Below are 18470 nucleotides of genomic sequence, written 5' to 3'. Positions count from 1 at the left end.
CTTAAAACACATCTTCAGGACAGGAACTGGCATCAGTTGCCTGTAGGTCTCAAACATATCATCATGAAACAGCTTTGTCAGGATCCCTGGCTGTAACACGCTGTCAGCAGGTGACACTCTCTGTCAGCATTAGACATACATAGCTTCTTCTCCTTCCTGTTTTTGTCCTTGTGCAAGCTTTGACCTTGATAAAAGAAAAAAACCTGTTCTCCATTTGTCTAAATTCCCCTAGTCATTAGCAGAAAATCTAGTGATCCATTAACCTCAAAATGAAGATAGGATCAACTCACAAAGATTGGATCCAGACCCAGAATTCAGGCATGTTCATATCCATGGTTTTGCCAACCTACCTTATACCCATAGGATATGATCAATTGAAAAATCCCCATTTGTTTCAGGAAGCGTTGGATCAAGACTATATGGACCAGCCATGAAGTCTGGATCCAGATCCATTTGCCATCTTTCCCAATTCTGAAGGATGTGCAGATCTTGGAAGCTTGGAATGTGCCCATTTCAAATGGTTAAGAGGTTGGATTCTGGTTAGACTGAGAATCAGGGGCCAAATTACTGTGAAATTTAGGCTGTGAAAGCAGCAAGTACCGTAAATATCATAACGTCTTCCTCCAAAAATGGCCAAATAATATTTTCAAAATCTGTGCCCAGTTTACACTGTTAGAACAGCGTAAAGGGATCTTAGAGTGAGTGAAACTGCATCCCTGTCAAGTCAGTGGTATTACTCAGAGAACATAAAGTTAAGCATATGCAGAAGTCTTTGCAGGGCTGGATTCCAAAGCAATTAAAATACCAATACATGAGATTTCCATTCATGACTCCATTACAGTTCTGGTTGGGCAACTTTCAATGACTGAAACCCACAACTCATATCAGATTTCCTCTAATGTTAGAATTTCCTGGTGGGGTACCTGTAACATTCATTGCATTTTGTAAGGAAAGAAGGGATATTCACATCTCAATGGGTTCTCTTTTTTTCAGGCAGACCCAGTTATCCTTTGGAGTTATCTCTATAGCTGCTGGTTTCCATTTAAGTGGCCTGGAATCTAAACTTCTCTATTTATCCACAGCACAGACAGTGGCAACAGGGTAAGCTCATGTACACTGCTTCCAGTGAATGTACCTTAGTCCTGTTCCGGAAAGACCATCTCCTAGTGAGAGATTGGATAGTTCATTCTCCAGGGCTTATTTAATCCGTATTGCCTCTGCTGAGTGTAGTGTGAATCAGTGCCAGCGGTGACAATATCATTTGTGTATGGAGTGAGACTGGAGTGAGACTAGCATGGCACACAGGCCACTGAATAGACAGAAGATAAGGCCTTTTGAGCAGTGCGGTGTGATGAGTCATCCCTGAGTTAACTCTGAGCCTCAGGGTGATTAAACCTGATGAGTCATCCCTGAGCCTGAGAGGGAGATAACTTATTCAAGGCAGGTTTTGTGATAGTCCCCATGCCGTTCAGCCAGTGTTCAGCCAATCCACAGATGAGGACCCACCCAGGGGACCCTCAGGCAGGTATACAGTCTCTCCAGTCTACTCAATATCACTACCTGGCTGGGAGCACTCCCGTTGCCCAGTAGTTCTGACAGAATGCTTCCGCTCCAGCTAGGCCTTGCTCTTGCTCTAGCCCATGCTTGTTTCCATGCTAGTCAGCCCCTGCTCCAGCCTGAACCTGCTCCTACCCCAGCCAGCTGGCAGGTGATTCCGGCATGGGAACACAGATTGGAGAAGAGATCAAATCCTTGCATGTCTGGTGAGAATCAGAGCTACTAGTACCCAGAATTGCTCCTTGACTCATCCAGTCTCACTTGTATTTCTGCTGAACAAATGCAAAGGGCAACTGCTTAATCTTCCTATACCAAAAAAAAAAAAAAAAAAAGAATGCAGTGCAGGGACTTGTTCTTTTCAGCCTCTTCTCTGGGCTGATTCTGTGCTCTGAGAGCTTGCCTTTGAATAGTTGTGAACATTGATAATCTGTGCAACCACTTGACTGAGGCTCTCATATATTTTACTTGACAAACATTCATGGAGATCAGACTAGATGATCTAATGGTCCTTTTACAGCTTTCCAATCTGTGGATTTTTTTTTTACCATATTTTAGCTTGTAGAGTAGTCTTCCCCTGCATGTCCCCTCCCTGCCACCCCCCCCCCCCCACTCCCAAATAACTGTTGGGAGTCCCATTGCTTGAGTCATTTAAAAACAGACAGCATACAAGACTGAACTGGATGACCTAACAGAACTTTTCCATCTCTAAATTCTACTGAACTTCGGATTATTCAGAGGATAAGAGTGACTTCTACTGTCCAATGTGTTAATTAGTCCACATTTGATCTTCACTCCTAAGCTTTGTAAAACTCTTCTAATCTAAATGCTCAGAGCTCACTGAGCCTGATACAAGCCCACTACCGCTAATGAGCGTCTTTCCACTGATTTGAATGGGCTTTCGATCAGGCACATAATTGCCATAAATACAGGGAATCTCCTATTTCCTAGTTGTGGGTTTCAGTTATTGTAGATTGCCCAAATAGAGTGGGAGATGAACACACAATTTCAATGATTCACAGAACCCAGATGTTAGAGATGGATAAGACCTGTTTGGTCATCTAGATCTGCATCCTTCTATTTCAGGATTGATATCTATAATTTATTTACTTGTCTATCACCTATTAATTGTAGTGATTCTATCATTTATGAGCCTAGGTTAATAACTATAACTGATCTCATCCCAAAACTGCAAAGTATTAAGCAAACCATGTGATGGTGCTATGCTATTCTATTCTATATAGCTTTTCATACCATCCTTATCACCGTAATATCTGATTGTGTTCCAGAAATGCATTCATTGATGTGACTAACATCTATCACACGTGGTTCATTCTCTCTCATCCTTTCCCCAGGGGGAGAATTGTGTGTACAAGCAAGTGTTTTGTTTTGGTGGTGTGTGTGTGCACGTGCTCAACTGTAATCACAAGTTTTAAAGGAGTGCACCATGCAATGACTTGTATATAGTGGTTTTTACATGAGCGGGAAGTGACGTGCAACAATTTGAATAGTGAGTTCCCGATTTGATTTCAAGATTTTTTACTTAGTATTAAGCTATCAGCTTTCATCCAAGGACATCCAAACACTTTGCAAACAGTAATAATTACTGTTATACCCTTGTTATCAGTGGAGAAACTGGGACACAGAAAGGTTAAGTAACTTGTTTAAGGTCACGCTGCCATTCTATGGCAGAGCTGAGAATGAAATCAAGATCACTCAACTCCCAGTGAATACACTACATCCACTCAAAAATGATGTTTCCCCAAATAACTTAAGTCGAATTTAGGGCCATATGTGCAAAGAGGAGAACTATTCTACACACACACACACACACAAATCACACAACTGTGTGCCCAGGTGCTAGCCAACATGCAAGTACGGAAAATCTAGCCCCATCAAGACTGATCAGAGAGAGGATATCTGCTCCAAACTTATTCTTTCCCATTTTCCTCAATATCTCCACTGGAGATAACCATAGCATTATAGACTTAACCCACAAGTAGGCTCTCTGGCTGGAGTTCTACACTAGTTCAAGTGTATTATGCTTTCTGGAAGGAAACACCACAGAGTGAGATTCTATGAGAGGTTAAGGCAAAGACCAGTATTAGAATGGAGCAAAAGTCGGTAGGACTGGCATCAAATGTAAAGGGTTGAAGGAATATCAAAGGAAGGTCAAGGCTGAGAGTCAGCCCACTGAAGTCAATGGAGACGTTCCCATTGATTTCAATGATCAGGACCTTACATTCTACCCTTGTACTCATGGTGAGTAATACCTTACAACAACCCAGCTGCTGGATTCAGGAGGTAACATGACAATCTCAGCTTTAATTTTTTAAAGTTTCTAGCCCTGCTGGTTTCAGAAAAAAGCTTGAAAACGTGAAGCAAACGAAACGAACCCTAAAGGCTCAGAAAACAAAGGCAAATAAGACCCCCCAAACTTCATAGGTGCTTTACTAGGGGTCCAGGGGGGTACTGCAGCACCCCCAGACTTGAAGTGGTTTCCATTATACGCAGGATTTACAGTTTGGTTCAATGGCTCTGTGTCCCCACAGTATGGAACAGCTTCCGGATGAGGAGAGATCAATAAGACTGGGGCTTTTCAGCTTGGAAAAGAGACAGCTAAGGGGGGATATGATTGAGGTCCATAAAATCATGACTGGTGTAGAGAATGTAGATAAGGAAGAGTTGTTTACTACTTCTCATAAGACAAGAACTAGGGGTCACCAAATGAAATTAATAGACAGCAGGTTTAAAACAAATAAAAGGAAGTATTTCTTCACACAACTCACAGTCAACTTGTGGAACTCCTTGCCAGAGGATGTTGTGAAGGCCAAGACCATAACAGTTCAAAAAAGAAACTAGATAAATTCAGGGAGGATAGGTCCATCAATGGCTATTAGCCAGGATGGGCAGGAATGGTGTCGCTAGCCTCTGTTTGCTAGAATGAGTGACAAAGAAGGGATCACTTGATGATTACCTGTTCTGTTCATTTCCTGTGGGGCACCTGGCACTGGCCACTGTCCGAAGACAGGATACTGGGCTAGATGTACCTTTGGTCTGATCCAGTAGGGCCATTCTTATGTTCTTATGTTAACATGCGTAGTCCCACTGAAATCCAGAGGGCTGTGTGTGTATGTACTGGGCCCAGAGTAAAGAAGTAGTAAATCGGGGGAGGGGGAGTAGAGAAAGGTCCAGTCATATGGATAGGGAAGGAGAAGAATGAAGCTGGAGAAGCCAGGAGGGTCTGGTTGGGTGGGAACAAGGTCTTCCTCAGAAGCAAAGGAGAGTGTATCAGAAGGAGTGGTGTCTGTTTGCAGCAGTGGTTATTTACTGATAGCTAGGCAGGCAGATGATGATGTGGAAGTTAGATCAAGACAAGGGTGGTATTCCCTTTACCGATGGCTAGGAAAAAATCCTTAGGGAATCCAGGGCAATTTCTAAACAGTGGAATTTTTTCACTCAATCAAAATGTTTAAGATCTGTGCTTTATTGAGTGAATACATATAGAAAGGGGTAAGATTGTCACCAGATGTAAATCACTATAGCTCCATTGAAGTCAATGAAACTACCCTGATTTTGACAAACTGAGGATCTGGCCCCTCTAAGTTTGATGCTGCTCTGGCAATAATAACCATGATCTTTGTCGAGGGAACACAGTACAGAATGCAACCAGCCTTTGATCAACAACGAACACGTTTTGCAGTATCGTTTGATCAATTCTATTATTGCTTTTTAAATGGAAATGGAGAACCTATGTACTTATTACACCAGGTTCAAACAAAGCTGTATAGGAACTGTATAAAGGAAGCCACACAGGTTATGTCATGCTCAGCTTTCTCTTGTTACAAAGGCTCTCAGGCACAAAGCACTGATTCTTATTAGGAATATACACAAGTGTGGAAGGGAAACAACCTCCCCCTCCCCCCACTCTACCATCACCACCAAATCCTCAGTGTATTTTATTCATCCAGAAAAACACTCGCTGAGAACAGGGCAGATTGTCATGAGCTACAGAGTCTGCTGATTTATGAGGAGGGATAAAAAGTCAATTTGTTTCTGCAAAACCTGGTTAAAGAAATTAGAAGAGCCTCTAGAAAATTTTAACTTGCCTGTCCAGCATCTACACAAGAAATAAACCACACTCTTCCCTGACCTTGACAGCATTATTGGTTATCTTAACAAGGATAAACCTGGGAAAAAATCTCTAATGTATTAGGTGCTAAACATGCTAAATTCAATGTCAGGACTGAATCTCTTTTTACTGTGTGCTGAAGAGACTCCTGGAACATCAGAGTGCACATGAATTTGTAGATTATTTTGGCTTTGAACAAGCCATGGCCAATGCAAGAAATTCTCCTTCTCCATTAATATTTACATTACCCTAAATGTTCTCTAGAGGTACCAAAAAAAAAAAAAGACAAAGATTTCTGAGGAAAAAAATGACATCATGAAGTAATCAAAGTCTTAGAGAAAGTCATCCCCATGCCCAAAAAAGTGACTATGCTGAAGGTATCCGAAGTATTTCAAGTTGTCGCTGAAGACAAAGGAAGACTGATAGTAGGTAGACATGTGAAAAAGCCCTTGGGTGAGAAGAAAAACAAAAATGAGAAGGAGAGATTAAGAACAATGTTGGATTTCTGAAGAAACTCATCAACTAAAAAAGATGTTTGATACCCATGGGTGTAAAGATGAAGAATGCAAATTGACTGAACTTCCAAGAGAGGGAAGTAATAATTAACAATGGGAAAATGAGTAGGCTAGAAAGTGGAAGCAGTGAATAATGCCACAGCAATAACCACTAAGAATTACAGAGGATTATGGAGCGTGATGAATGACTGTGGCTTTCAAGGATGCTTGATAGAGTTAGGTGACCAACTCTCTTTGCATTTGAATGGGATGCAGGTGCCTGATTCCCTTAGGCCCTCTAGAAAATGCCAGCCTATATATTTAATCACACACACACACACAAACACACACACACACACGCACACACATTCAAATTAAATTAAAAGAATATTAAGGTTGCAAGGTCAAAAGTTAGGATATGCCAGATTTAAGGCTGTCCCCTTGTGCGTATGCACTATCTTAAAGTCTTTAATTACATGGTCAAACATTTTCTCCACAGGACCCCTGCCTCATTCAGGGCCAAGGATGGATGGTTCTCTTAATGAGCAGGTATTCAGTGTTTTGTTTTATCCTCATTGTGTGGTCCCAGGCCTTATTTACTGCCCACTATTTATACTCTGCTCTAAACACAGAATTATTAATTTCCTTATGGGCTTTTCTGTGACTCTTACCACTACTGTATCTGAGCGTTTCACAAACATGAATGAATTTATTTTCACAACATCCCTGTGAGATGAGGGGGCATTATTATCCCCATTTTACAGTTGGGGAAATGAGGCACAGAGCAACTAAGGTAAAAAGTATCCACTAATTTTGGGTGCCCAAGTTTGAGACACCTAAGACCTGATTTTTCAGAATACTTAGCATTATATAGCACTTAATATATTCAAAACACCCAGTCCATCAAGATGTGTATCTGAGTACATTGGCATGTAGAGTGACGAGAAAACTACCAAAGGACCAAAAAACTTTACAATGGTCTAGATTTCAAATAGGTGCTCACATTACAGTATTGTCAACAAGAAATATGGAAAGATCAGGAGTCATGATTCAGGAGTCATGAGTTTGCCTTCAGATTAGGAGATTAAAAAAATAATAATCAGTTTTGGGGATCATTTTATTTTCCTTCTGTTTTTGCGCACTTAAGCTTTTATCCACAGCCATGAGGGATAGAAAGATGCATGGTTTTTTTTGTTTTGGGATTTTTTTGTAATGAAAAGTGAGATTCTCACATAATCAAATGTCTCTGGGAGCTGAGCCTCTTAGAAAACAACCAGATATTGAGAGATACACTACCTCATATTGCTCATCCATGTGGACACTCATGATATTGCCAAGTCTGACCCTTAGCAGATCAGCAGGACCACAGAGTTCTGGGAGCTAGGATGAAAGGATCGGGGAGCAGGTCATGTTCTCATCCATTCTCCTGGTTGAGGGTAAGAACCCAGGCAGGGACATGCACATTGTGAAGATGAATCAGTGGTTGCACAGATGTTGTCAGTGAGAGGCCTTTGGCTTCCTCTACCGTGGGATCTGCTCTGGGAAGGAGGTCTCCTGAGAAGAGACAGTGTCCACCTGACCAAGAAGGGGAAGAACATTTTTGAGCACCAACTCACCGAGTGAGGAGATCTTTAAACTAGTTTCAAAGGGGGCAGTTGAAAATGTCCACGGGTAAGTATAACAAAAAGTGACCTTAAGGGAGGGTTAGATGTTGAGAGGGACATGGAAATTTACAATACTGTCATAGGAAAACAAAAGAGAATCAATGAGGGAATCTGTTCAAAATTGTAAATGCCTATACACAAATGCAAGTAGTGTGGTGAATAAACAGGATGAACTGGAAGTATTAGTACATAAGCTAAATTATTACTTAATTGGTATCTTGGAGACTTGGTGGGATAAGTTTCACAACTGTAATATTGGTATAGAGGGGTAAGGGTAAAAAGGGAAGAGATGTTGCATTATACAGCAGTAATATATACAGTTGTTTTGAGGTCCAGAAGGAGATAGTCAGACCAGTTGAGAATCTCAGGGTAAAGTTAAGAGGTAAATAATAGGGGTGATGTCACTGTAGGGGTCTACTCTAGCCCACCAAATGAGGAAGAGGAGGTGGATCAGGCATTTCTAGAACAAATAGCACAAATATCCAAAACATAAGACCTAGTAGTAATGGGGGGACTTTAACTACCCAGACCTGTGTTGGAAAAATAATAAGGCAAAACACAAAATTTCCAAAGTGCTTAGAATGTATTGGGAAGAATTTTTTGTTCCAGAAAATGGAGAAGATAATGGGAGGACAAGCATTTTAGACTTGATTCTGACCTACAGGAAGGAATTGGGAGTGAATCTGAAGGTGGAAGGCAATTTGGGTGAAAGTGGGTGAAAGGACAGATTTCATGATTCCAAGAAAAGGAAGGAGTGAGAGCAACAGATTAAGGACAATGAGCTTCTAAAAAGCAGACATTAACAAACTCACAGAACTGGTAGGTAAGATCCCATGGGAAGAGAATCTAGGGGAAAAGGTGATCAAGAGAGCTGGCAGTTTCTCAAGTCGACAATATTAAAGACATAACTGTAAACTATCCCGACGTAAAGGAAAGATAGGAAGAATAGTAAGAGGCCAATACAGCTTCATCAGGAGCTCTTTAATGACCTGAAAATCTAAAAGGAATTCTACAAAAAGTGAAAAATATGTACAAACTGCTAAGGAGGAGTACAAAAGACAAAAACCAAGCATGTAGCAACACAACTGGAAAGGCTAAGGCACAAAATGAGTTACACCCCTAGCAAGGGACACAAAAGCCAATAAGAAGAGGTTCCTTAAAATACATGAGGAACAAGAAAGAGATGAAGGAACGTGTAGGTCCTCGATTGAATGGGGAAGGAGAGTTAATAATTGATGACATCAAGAAAGGTGAGGTGTTTAATGCCTCCTTTGCATCAGTTGTTAGTGGGCTATAAATTGGTGTGATAAGCCATAAATCCAGTGTCTCTATTCTATCCATGATTTTTAGTGTCTAGCAAAGTTATGAATTTAAGCTCCCGGGCTCATCTGTTGAAGTTTCTGTGCAGATTTCCTTTGAGAATCAAGACTAAGAGGTCAAATATAGAGTGATTGTTTTGTGAAAAGTTTTCACCCACAAGTGTTAGGATGGTTTTGTCTTTTATCATTATTTTGTGGGAAAAGTAGATTGCATGATGGAACGGGGCACCTGCCACCTAAATAAGAGCTCCGTTTCGGCTTGAAAGCCTGTTTCTCTCAGCAGCAGAAGTTGGTCCAGTACAAGATATTATCTCACCCCCGTTGTGTCTATAACGGATAGAGATCTAGAGATCTGGCATGCAGAGTGGATATGTGTAAAGCCAACAGACCCTGGTCGTCGGTGGACAGAAACGAACCTGTGCATGAGCCAAAAGCCAACTGCCTGTTAGTTAAGGCTGTAGAGCAGACCCAGGAGGTGTGTGGGTTTCATACTTCCTCAGCTGAGGAAGCACGTCCCGAGCTTCGGAGACTTCCCAGCTGTAATCCCGGATGAGCCCCCACTTGTAACGCCAACAGAGCCCGGCCATCAGCGGGATTGAACCTGGGACCTCTGCAGCTTAGTGCATGAGCCTCTGCCTCATGAGTAAAAGCCAACTGGCTGTTAGCTAAGACTGTAGAGCAGACTCATTACTTGCATGCTCTCTCTCTCTCTCTCTCTCTCTCAAGTGGTCTCAGTGCCAATTGATGGGACGGGACACCGCACCCAGAAGGTGAGTGGGTTACACATGGAAGTATCTTTTGGGGACACATGACCTAACCATTGACATTTCCAAACGAGTCCATCTGTCTTCGATTTCATCCAGATTTCTGCAGTATTCATACTGTTCTTGCTTAACAAATAATGACTATTACAGTGTTTGAGGGACGGATCCTGCTAGCCCTTATGTACGTGCCTAAATTTATGCTTGTGTAAGGGGACTGTTGCCCCCTTACTAACATTCAGTGGGGTGTTTTAGTTGCTAGCTCCCAGTACTAAAAAGGGGGAAGGGTCGATGGGGAATCAGGACCCTGAGACTGACAGCCCCCAGGAACAATGGGGAGAGGCCAATGCTCCCGGGCGAGCAGGCTAATCAGGGAGTCAGGAGGCCAGGGAGATCCCGTCCTCCGTGTGAGCTGGATTTGCCTGGGTCAGACAGAGTGGGGGCTGAGCTAAGGAGAAAGCAGGGGCCCAAGCTAAGCTGGGAGCAGAGCTGTGCCAGATCCAGAGGGACCAGAAAAGCAGCCCAGAGAGAGCAGACCCTGTCCTGGGAGCAGAGCTGCAGCCCCAAAGCCAGAGGCACAGCCCAGGGAGAGCAGACTTGCCCTGGGAGCAGAGCTGCAGGGAGCAGAGCCAGAGGGGCCAGAGAAGCAGCCCAGGGAGCTGGAGGCAGAGCAGCAGCAGTGCTGAGGCAGAGCGGTGGAGCTGAGGCTGGAGCAGTCTGGAGCTGGGTGCGGTGAGCAGCTGGGGAGAGCAAGGGGGACCCTGGGCAGCGGGCCCAGCACAGGGAGACGCCTCAGCCAAGAGGCTCTGCAGGCCAGGCTTGGATCATATCCCCGACAGGGCGGGGGCGACACAGGGAAGAAGGGTCCTAACACTTAGAGCCTGAGAGCGTGTGGCCACCACCAGAGCAAGTGTCCAACCCACAGCATCCCTGCAGCACAGCCAGGGCCTGACCAGGAGGCCTGGGGCTTACAAGGAGCAGACTGTGAACTGCCCTGGCGTTCCAGAGACACTGTTTGTGATGTTCCCTGCCACAGAGCAGGGTGATGTGTTTCCTTTCACCTTTCCCATTTCCCCTTATTCTTTTTAAAATTAATTGTTGATTAAATAACTTGCATTTGCTTTAAATTGTATGTAATGGTCAATGGGTCAGAGAAGTGCCCATTGCCGAGAGAGTACCCCAGAGTGGGGACACCCTAGCCCCTATCCTAGGTGACCACAGCAGGGTTGGGGGTCAAGTCCCCCAGGAATCCTGAGCCCAGCCTTATTGGGGTTATGAGGACTCTGCCAGACAGGAAAGTGGAAGGGGGGTCATCAAGGGCAGGGAGGCCACTGGGTAAAGGAATTGGGAGTGAGGACTCAGATCCTTTTGCTAGCCCACTTCAGTGGGGTAGTGCAGAAGCCAGGAAAGTTCCCCACAGTAGTGGGACTATTCCCCCGCTTACACTTGTGAGCAGACCCACTGGATTTAATGGGAGTACTCACATTAGGAAAGTTATATTTGTGCTTAAGGATTGGACTGTGACTTAGTGAAGTTAACAAATGGATTCACTGGAAAAGCTAACTTTAGTATAGATTTTGCTGTAGAACTGGGAGAAACTTTTCAGCATAATCTTTTATTTTTTTCAGTGAAAAATGAAGATTCAACAACACTGAGACATTTTGCAGAGTCCTGTCAGTTTCACCAAATTGTTCATGTTGAGAACAAGCAGAGAAAAATATTCAAAAAGTCAAAATGTGTAATTTTGAAATGTTTCAGTTTTCTGGTTCAAATGACTTTTGGTGTAGACATTTCCTCAGGTTAATTTTTAAAAAAATTCAAAAAATATTAAAATACAATTAAATGTTGGCGAAACCAAATGTTTCACTTGACTCAAAATTATTTTACTTCTAATTCCTCCTCCCCCCACCCAAAATGCTCTTGGTTTATTGCTCCCCACCCCCATCTTTTTTTTTTTTTATGGCCAGAGAACTGAAAAATTAATTATTCACACAACTCTGTGTTTCTGGCCTCTAGGCCTGTGCTACATGTGCTAGACCACGTTTCTTCTCAAACTATCTTTCTGTGTGTGTGTCTGTGTGCGTGGACAGACAAAACTGACAAATTCCTGAATCTCAGTTCTATTTTTCATCAAGTCCTCTGAATAAACTTTCTGTCTCTCTATGCTGCCTGAACACATCATTATTTGATATATTCCTTTCTCATTGCTCCATCAGAGCATGAGGGATCAGGAGGAGATGAGCAGTCACCTATGGTACAGTTTATGAAAGAATATATAGCAGCTTAAGATACTGTCTTCCAATTTGACAACACTGTGCGACTCATTTCCTGTTTTCTTGTCTTTCAATAGCACTCCTTTGGCAGATAGGAAAGCCAGTATATATTTGAATAGCAGACATCCAAGCCAAAATATTTGCACATGAAGTAATTGAATGACTGGAAGACAAAGATAATTTTCTTATTATTAATCCTGCAAAATTTAGCTCAGAATACCTGCACGTCTCCCATATGCATTCAGTTTCACTGGTCTCCCCCCTTCCCCCCACATGTGGTTATTTAATCTTCTGCCAACACTGTCTACGGAGCATATTTTTCCTAGCTATGCCCACTAAGCCTTTATACTATTGATGTTTTCACAGTGAATGGTGCATGTGTGTCAAATTATAGCTATTGATCTATGTTTGTTTTTTAATGTGTAAAGTTGTTTAGATAGCATTATGGTTTGTCTGACTGGAAGTATAAATAAAAGGAAGAGAGGTGGGAACAGAAAACAACCAGTCACCTTCATTTCTTATATGAATTTCATTGTTGAGCAAAGACTGTTTATTTGAATTGAAAATACACTGGAATCAATGTTTCTTTATATATGGGTTATCTTCTATTTAGGGTAACAAATGGAAGTAATAAGATATAGAACTGGAGTGAACAGAAACCTCTTCTGTTTTCCACAAGAAAATAGATCTTTTATAACTACACTGTGTCAAATTTCTTTCTGTCTTAAAAAGTTCCTATTCTATCTATCCCAATAATATTCAGCCTCTTAAATGGATGCTCTCAGGCATTTAAAAATACAGGTTCTTTTTATTATTATTATTCATCTCCAATTTTGGTGACACCCTCTTAAAAGGTCTAAAAAGCAAATATCTTCCATACCATTTTAGAGACTTTTCCCCCCACAGCTATTAATTTTTCCCTGTAAGTTGTGGTTAGACTCAAATGACTGCAGGTAGGTTAGTTCAATTGCGCTAGCACTAGACTGGGAACTCTGAAAATATGAGTTTTGGTCCTGAGTCCACCACTGATGTGTAAATGTTAGCAAATCTCTCCTACCGCCCTGTGCCTCAGTTTCCCATTTAATCTGTCTTTTTATTAAGACTGTAAACTGTTTGAGGAAGGACCTGTCTTCTTCTGTGTTTGTAACGCACCTCACACTACAGTAAAACCAACAGTAATAGTAAAATCAATAATATGCTTTGTTTACTCCTTTGTCAATGCCACAGCCTCATTGCTGACAATGGGCCTTATTCCCGTTTCACACTCACATACCCTTGTTTTTACTCTAGTGCAAAACCCACTGACACCATTCTGGGCATCATGGCCCTGATCCTGGGAAGTTCAAGCCTTCTCAACGTCCATTGGGTTCAGTGCTAGTTGGGAGCACTCAGCACATTCTAGGAGGGGCTACGTCTCGTTTTGTAAAACACTCTGTACGGCCACTAGACGTAGCAGATGGCCAGACAATGTTTATTCAGTGAGCCCCACAAAAACAGTGGCTAACTTGTGCTACTATGTTTTTTGGTAACATAATGATTTAACCCCCCCCCCAAAAAAACACCTGAGGAGCAGAATCTTTCCCTCTCTGATTATAAGATTTTCAGGGTATTGCTGAAAGAAAAGGAGGACTTGTGGCACCTTAGAGACTAACCAATTTATTTGAGCATAAGCTTTCGTAAGCTACAGCTCACTTCATCGGATGCATACTGCTGTTTGCACACAGTAGAAGCAAGAGTGCAGCTTCTAAACTTGAGTATCAAACTTAACATTTCTAGTATGTTAGCTTTCATGAGCAGGATCAATCAAAACTGTTTGTAAAATAAACTCTCACTTTCTTCCCAGGCTTTGGGTGTCTTTGAACTGGGTATGGAAAAGGTTTATGTTGGCATATTTATCAGCATGTTTGCTTTGACTGAGTATGTTATGCTTCACTTCCTGTCTGAGTTGTATAGTGCTGCAGTGAATGGTCAAACAGCCACCACGATCCACTTCCTGTCCTAAACTGTAGTGTACAGTTTTTGGTAAAACTGCATCCTACAAGTGGCTACATTTTATTATTTCCATGTCAATTGGGATAATCATTGAATCCTGTACCTACAATTTATGACAAAACACTGAAGAGCTGGGGTAAACACTGGAAGAGCTGGGGTGCTTTACAGCTGGGATGCTTTACAGTTACTAACTTTATTATAACTGTACATTTCCCCAATTCATTTATGCATTTTCTTACACTTTAAGTCTGGGTGTCTGATTAGCATAAACACTGTATGGTTATTCTCCAATAACCATAGAGCATAAAAATCCCTCTTCTCCGATTCGGTGACAACCATTCAGAGTGCCAAGTTGTTTTGCGTAGGCAAGGTACAGTTATTTCTCTGCATATATTTATATTCTACTGCATATATGTACATCTTTTTACTCTGATTCGGCTTCTGGAATACTTGTGCTCCAGGTGGCTGCTTACACTGACTCCCAAGCTATTTGCCAGCAACAAAGTTGTTACCTTCTTTTTTCACCTTTAGCTGATCCAGAAAAAAACTCCCAAATGCACACGAAAATGATGAGAAATAACTCCCCTGATAAAAAGGGGAGGGCCCGGAAAAGTGTTTGAAACATAGAAATTAAGAACCTTCTTGTTCCTTTCACATCCATAATGACATGTTGGGGCAGTTGAAATCAGTGGAAGTTTTCTAATAACTTCATTGAGAGGCAAATCAGATCCTTACTCTTCTTCTGTAATGTGATTTGTTAGTATTGATATAACACCTCTATCTAGTTCTGTTAAGTATTGCATGTACATATAGTAAGGAACGGTCCCTGCCACAGGGAGCTTGCAATCAAAATAGCAAGCCAGACAAAGGATATGAGAAGGATGGATTATGAGCCTCATTTTGCAGATGGAAATCTGAACTAAGGCCCAAATCCTTAACTCCACTTGGAGTTAGGCACCTAAATACCTTTGAGGATCTGGGCCTAAGGGTCTTGCCCAAGGTCATTCAAATCTGTGGCTGAGTTAGAAAGAGAGCCTAGATCACCTTAGGCCAATGGCTTAACCAGAAGACCATCTTTCACCCTCTTTATTAAAGCAAAATCACTGTATCACAGAAGTCAGATGGGTTTGGATTTTCTTTCTTTCTAAACTGTTATCTCGTCATTCTTTCGGAGTGTTTCCTTCATGAGTACATGTCATGACTGGGAAACATAATGTTTAATGGGAGGCAAGCATTAAGGTTACATTATACAATGAGTTTTCCACCAAGCAGTCTTACAAAGAGGAAAATGCTATTTGAAGTTGAAAGAATCACTGACCTCAGTAATAGAGTTGGTTTGAAAATATTCATCAAAACATATTTTTTTAATGAAAAATGGCTTTTCAACTACGTGGAAATTTTGCAGGAAAAAATACCATTCTCAATTTAAAAAAATCAGATTTTGGTCAAAAACTGGTTTCAGTAATTTGATGGAAGCCTGACAAATGTCAGTTTAAAAAAAAAATACAAGCAAGCTTTGTTTTCACTGAACTTTCTTGTGAGAGGGGAGAAGCATCATTTCCTGACTAGAACTACTAATTACCAAGTATAAATAGTGAGAGCCGGATTCTCCATTGCCTCACTCCCTTTCTCATCATTTACAGCTGGGTAGAGGGTGCTCAAAATGTTACTAAGTCATAGAGGTGCTGGTGTGCACTCACTCTTGTAAAGGAGAACACAAAGTGCATGATAGACAAGTTGGGGTCACAGATGTCAAGCATCCTACTTTAGGGTAGAAAGGTGACTGAATCTGAAATTATTTGTGCATGTAAACTGTCATAAACCCTAATAACAATTAACAATTTGGATCTAGATCTGGATTTCCCAACACCCAATGTTTTGGAGCTGGAATTCCGATTTAAACCCAGCCCTAGTTTTAATGAGTAATTTTCTTACCTCTTTCTTAATGGAGTTAAGAAAACTACTCCAGAAAACTGGAGATGGGTTTAAATCAGAATTCCAGAGCTGAAACTTCAGGTGTGGAAAATCCAGATCTGGATCTGAATTGTTAATTAGAACGTTCCAAAGGAAGATGATTAAAGAACTGTAGAATGCATTTTGTTTTTGAAGGGGAACAGTAATACCCCCTGTGACAAAGTTCCTGCTCTACCTTGGTGGGTCTTGCGCTTATTGGCGGATTTGCTCGCCTTGGAGCTTCACGGCAGCCCTCAGCTTAGCCGTTTTTGTGAACCCACAGTCCAGGTCGACTCCTCCTGTGTCTGACGAGGAGTTGGGAGGATTTGAGGGGGAACCCGGGCCTGCCCTCTACTCCGGGTTCCCGCCCAGGGCCCGGTGGAATGCAGCTGTCCAGAAAGTGCCTCCTGGAACAGCTGTGCGACAGCTACACCTCCCTGGGCTACTTCCCCATGGCCTCCTCCCAGCACCTTCTTTATCCTCACCATAGGACCTTCCTCCTGGTGTCGGATAATGGTTGTACTCCTCAGTCCTCCAACAGTCCGCGTTCACACTCTCAGCTCCTAGCGCCTCTTGCTCCCAGCTCCTTACACACGCACACCGCAAACTGAAGTGAGCTCCTTTTTAAACCCAGGTGCCCTGATTAGCCTGCCTTAATTGATTGTAGCAGCTTCTTGATTGGCTGCAGGTGTTCTAATCAGCTTGTCTTAATTGTCTCCAGAAGGTTCCTGATTGTTCTGGAAACTTCACTGTTGGGAAACGGAACGTTCTTTGCTTGCTCCTTAGCTATCTGCTTTCTATTCTTTCCTAAAGCCCCCTGGCCTGGATTTTTCTTACTTTTTGAACCTGCCTTAGTTTTCCCCTCCGACTGGGCCAGACGCTATTTGTTTTGGTTTGATTTTTTGTTATTTTTTTCTTCTTGCCGTTTACGTGGTGGTCAGCCTCCAGCTTACCGCCAGCACCCGCCCCCCCCCCCCCCCCACGCCTGTTTTTGGGAGCAGCTATTTGCCTCAGCTGAACCCCCTGGAGGAGGAGGAGGAAGATTGCCGATTTTGCTATCCGGAGGAGGGAGTGGAAACCCCCAGACCCAGCCGTTTTACTGGCAGCTCGGATTTTACTTCTTATCTTTACAACATCCTCAGCATGCCGGAAGCCTTGGAACACAGCCAACACAGCTGGAGAAGAAGATTTCAGAAGACAGGAGAAATAACCCAGGGAAGCTACAAATCATCGTGAAGGGGGCCGTAAGACTGAGTAATTTTCTGAATTATACTCTCGTGGGGGGGAGTTTGACTGTGGTTTACTTGCGTTTGTGGTGGCACAGTGGGTGTGGCGCGGAGCCCCCCCCCGATCCATCGGTGCCCCTAACTCCCCCCCACCATTACAACAACTGTCACAGCCCCCCCCGCCGTCCGTCCCTGCTGGCAACCTGCCATCTCCCTTCGGATCCAGCTGTTCACTTTGAACTTTGCCTTTCAGACCAGACATAACAGCCGACCAACCGAGACTCTCTGGACAAACGTGTGTGGGTCTGTGCCCCTCCCCCTGGGTTGCTTATCCCACAGCTTGCCCCTATTACTGGACCCTGATTTTGTTTCCCCCCCCTCCCAGTCCAACCCCTTCGGCATTCCCTCCCCCCCCCCCACCTGCAGCCCAGCAGGGAGGAGCGGTTAATCTGCTTCCCCCTCCCTCCTCCTCCTTCTGGTGTCTCCCCATCTCTCCCTGCTCACAATGGCGGGGAATGAGAGGGGCGAGGCCCCTCCAACAATATCAGTTGTCCCTACCCCACCTCCCCCCCGCCCGACCCCCAAGGTCCCCCCCACCACTATTGTTAAGATTCTTGCCACCCCCCCCCCCCCGCTGGGGCACCGGCGGCAGGAGGCACCGGGGTGATTACTGCTGCTGCTGCGCCCACCGCCCCACCAGATTCTAGGAACCCCCCCCCCCCCAGCTGGCCGGAAGGGCCAAGGAGGGAAGAAAGGAAAGGGCCCCGCTAAAACCACTAAGCCCTCCATGGCAGGGGCTGCCCCCACCTCTGTGGCCTCGTCATCAACCGTGGCGCCCCTCCCTGCGTTTCCCTCCACCAGCTCTGCGATTGTCCCTCCCCCAACCCCCAGGACGTATGCCCGGGCGGTGACGGGCTCCCCCCTGCCTGGCGCCTCGTCATCTCGCCCCCCCCCCGCCTCCGCCACCATCACCAGCGGCCGGGGCCCTTTCCCCGCCTTGACCAGGAGGCACGGCGTCCGTTGCCTCCTGGTGCCCGCCTCGCCCCACATGGAGACATACATGCAGGCATTGGCGAAGGTGGTAGGACCCATGGCTATTGTG

The 18470-nt window shown here is 43.7% G+C and overlaps 1 long non-coding RNA gene across 1 annotated transcript; it reads left to right on the top strand.

The window, feature by feature from the left end:
- Positions 1 to 1004: 1004 nt before the first annotated feature.
- On the top strand, positions 1005 to 11731 carry LOC125637430 (uncharacterized). The gene is made up of 4 exons (XR_007356933.2): positions 1005 to 1101; positions 6680 to 6729; positions 9890 to 9933; positions 11553 to 11731. It is a non-coding gene; the product is annotated as an uncharacterized LOC125637430 (long non-coding RNA).
- Positions 11732 to 18470: the final 6739 nt, after the last annotated feature.

The sequence above is a fragment of the Caretta caretta genome, chromosome 5, assembly GCF_965140235.1.
Source record: "Caretta caretta isolate rCarCar2 chromosome 5, rCarCar1.hap1, whole genome shotgun sequence".
Lineage (NCBI taxonomy): Eukaryota > Metazoa > Chordata > Testudines > Cheloniidae > Caretta > Caretta caretta.
The sequence above is the reverse complement of the archived record's forward strand: the minus strand, read 5'-3'. Positions and strand labels throughout refer to the sequence as shown.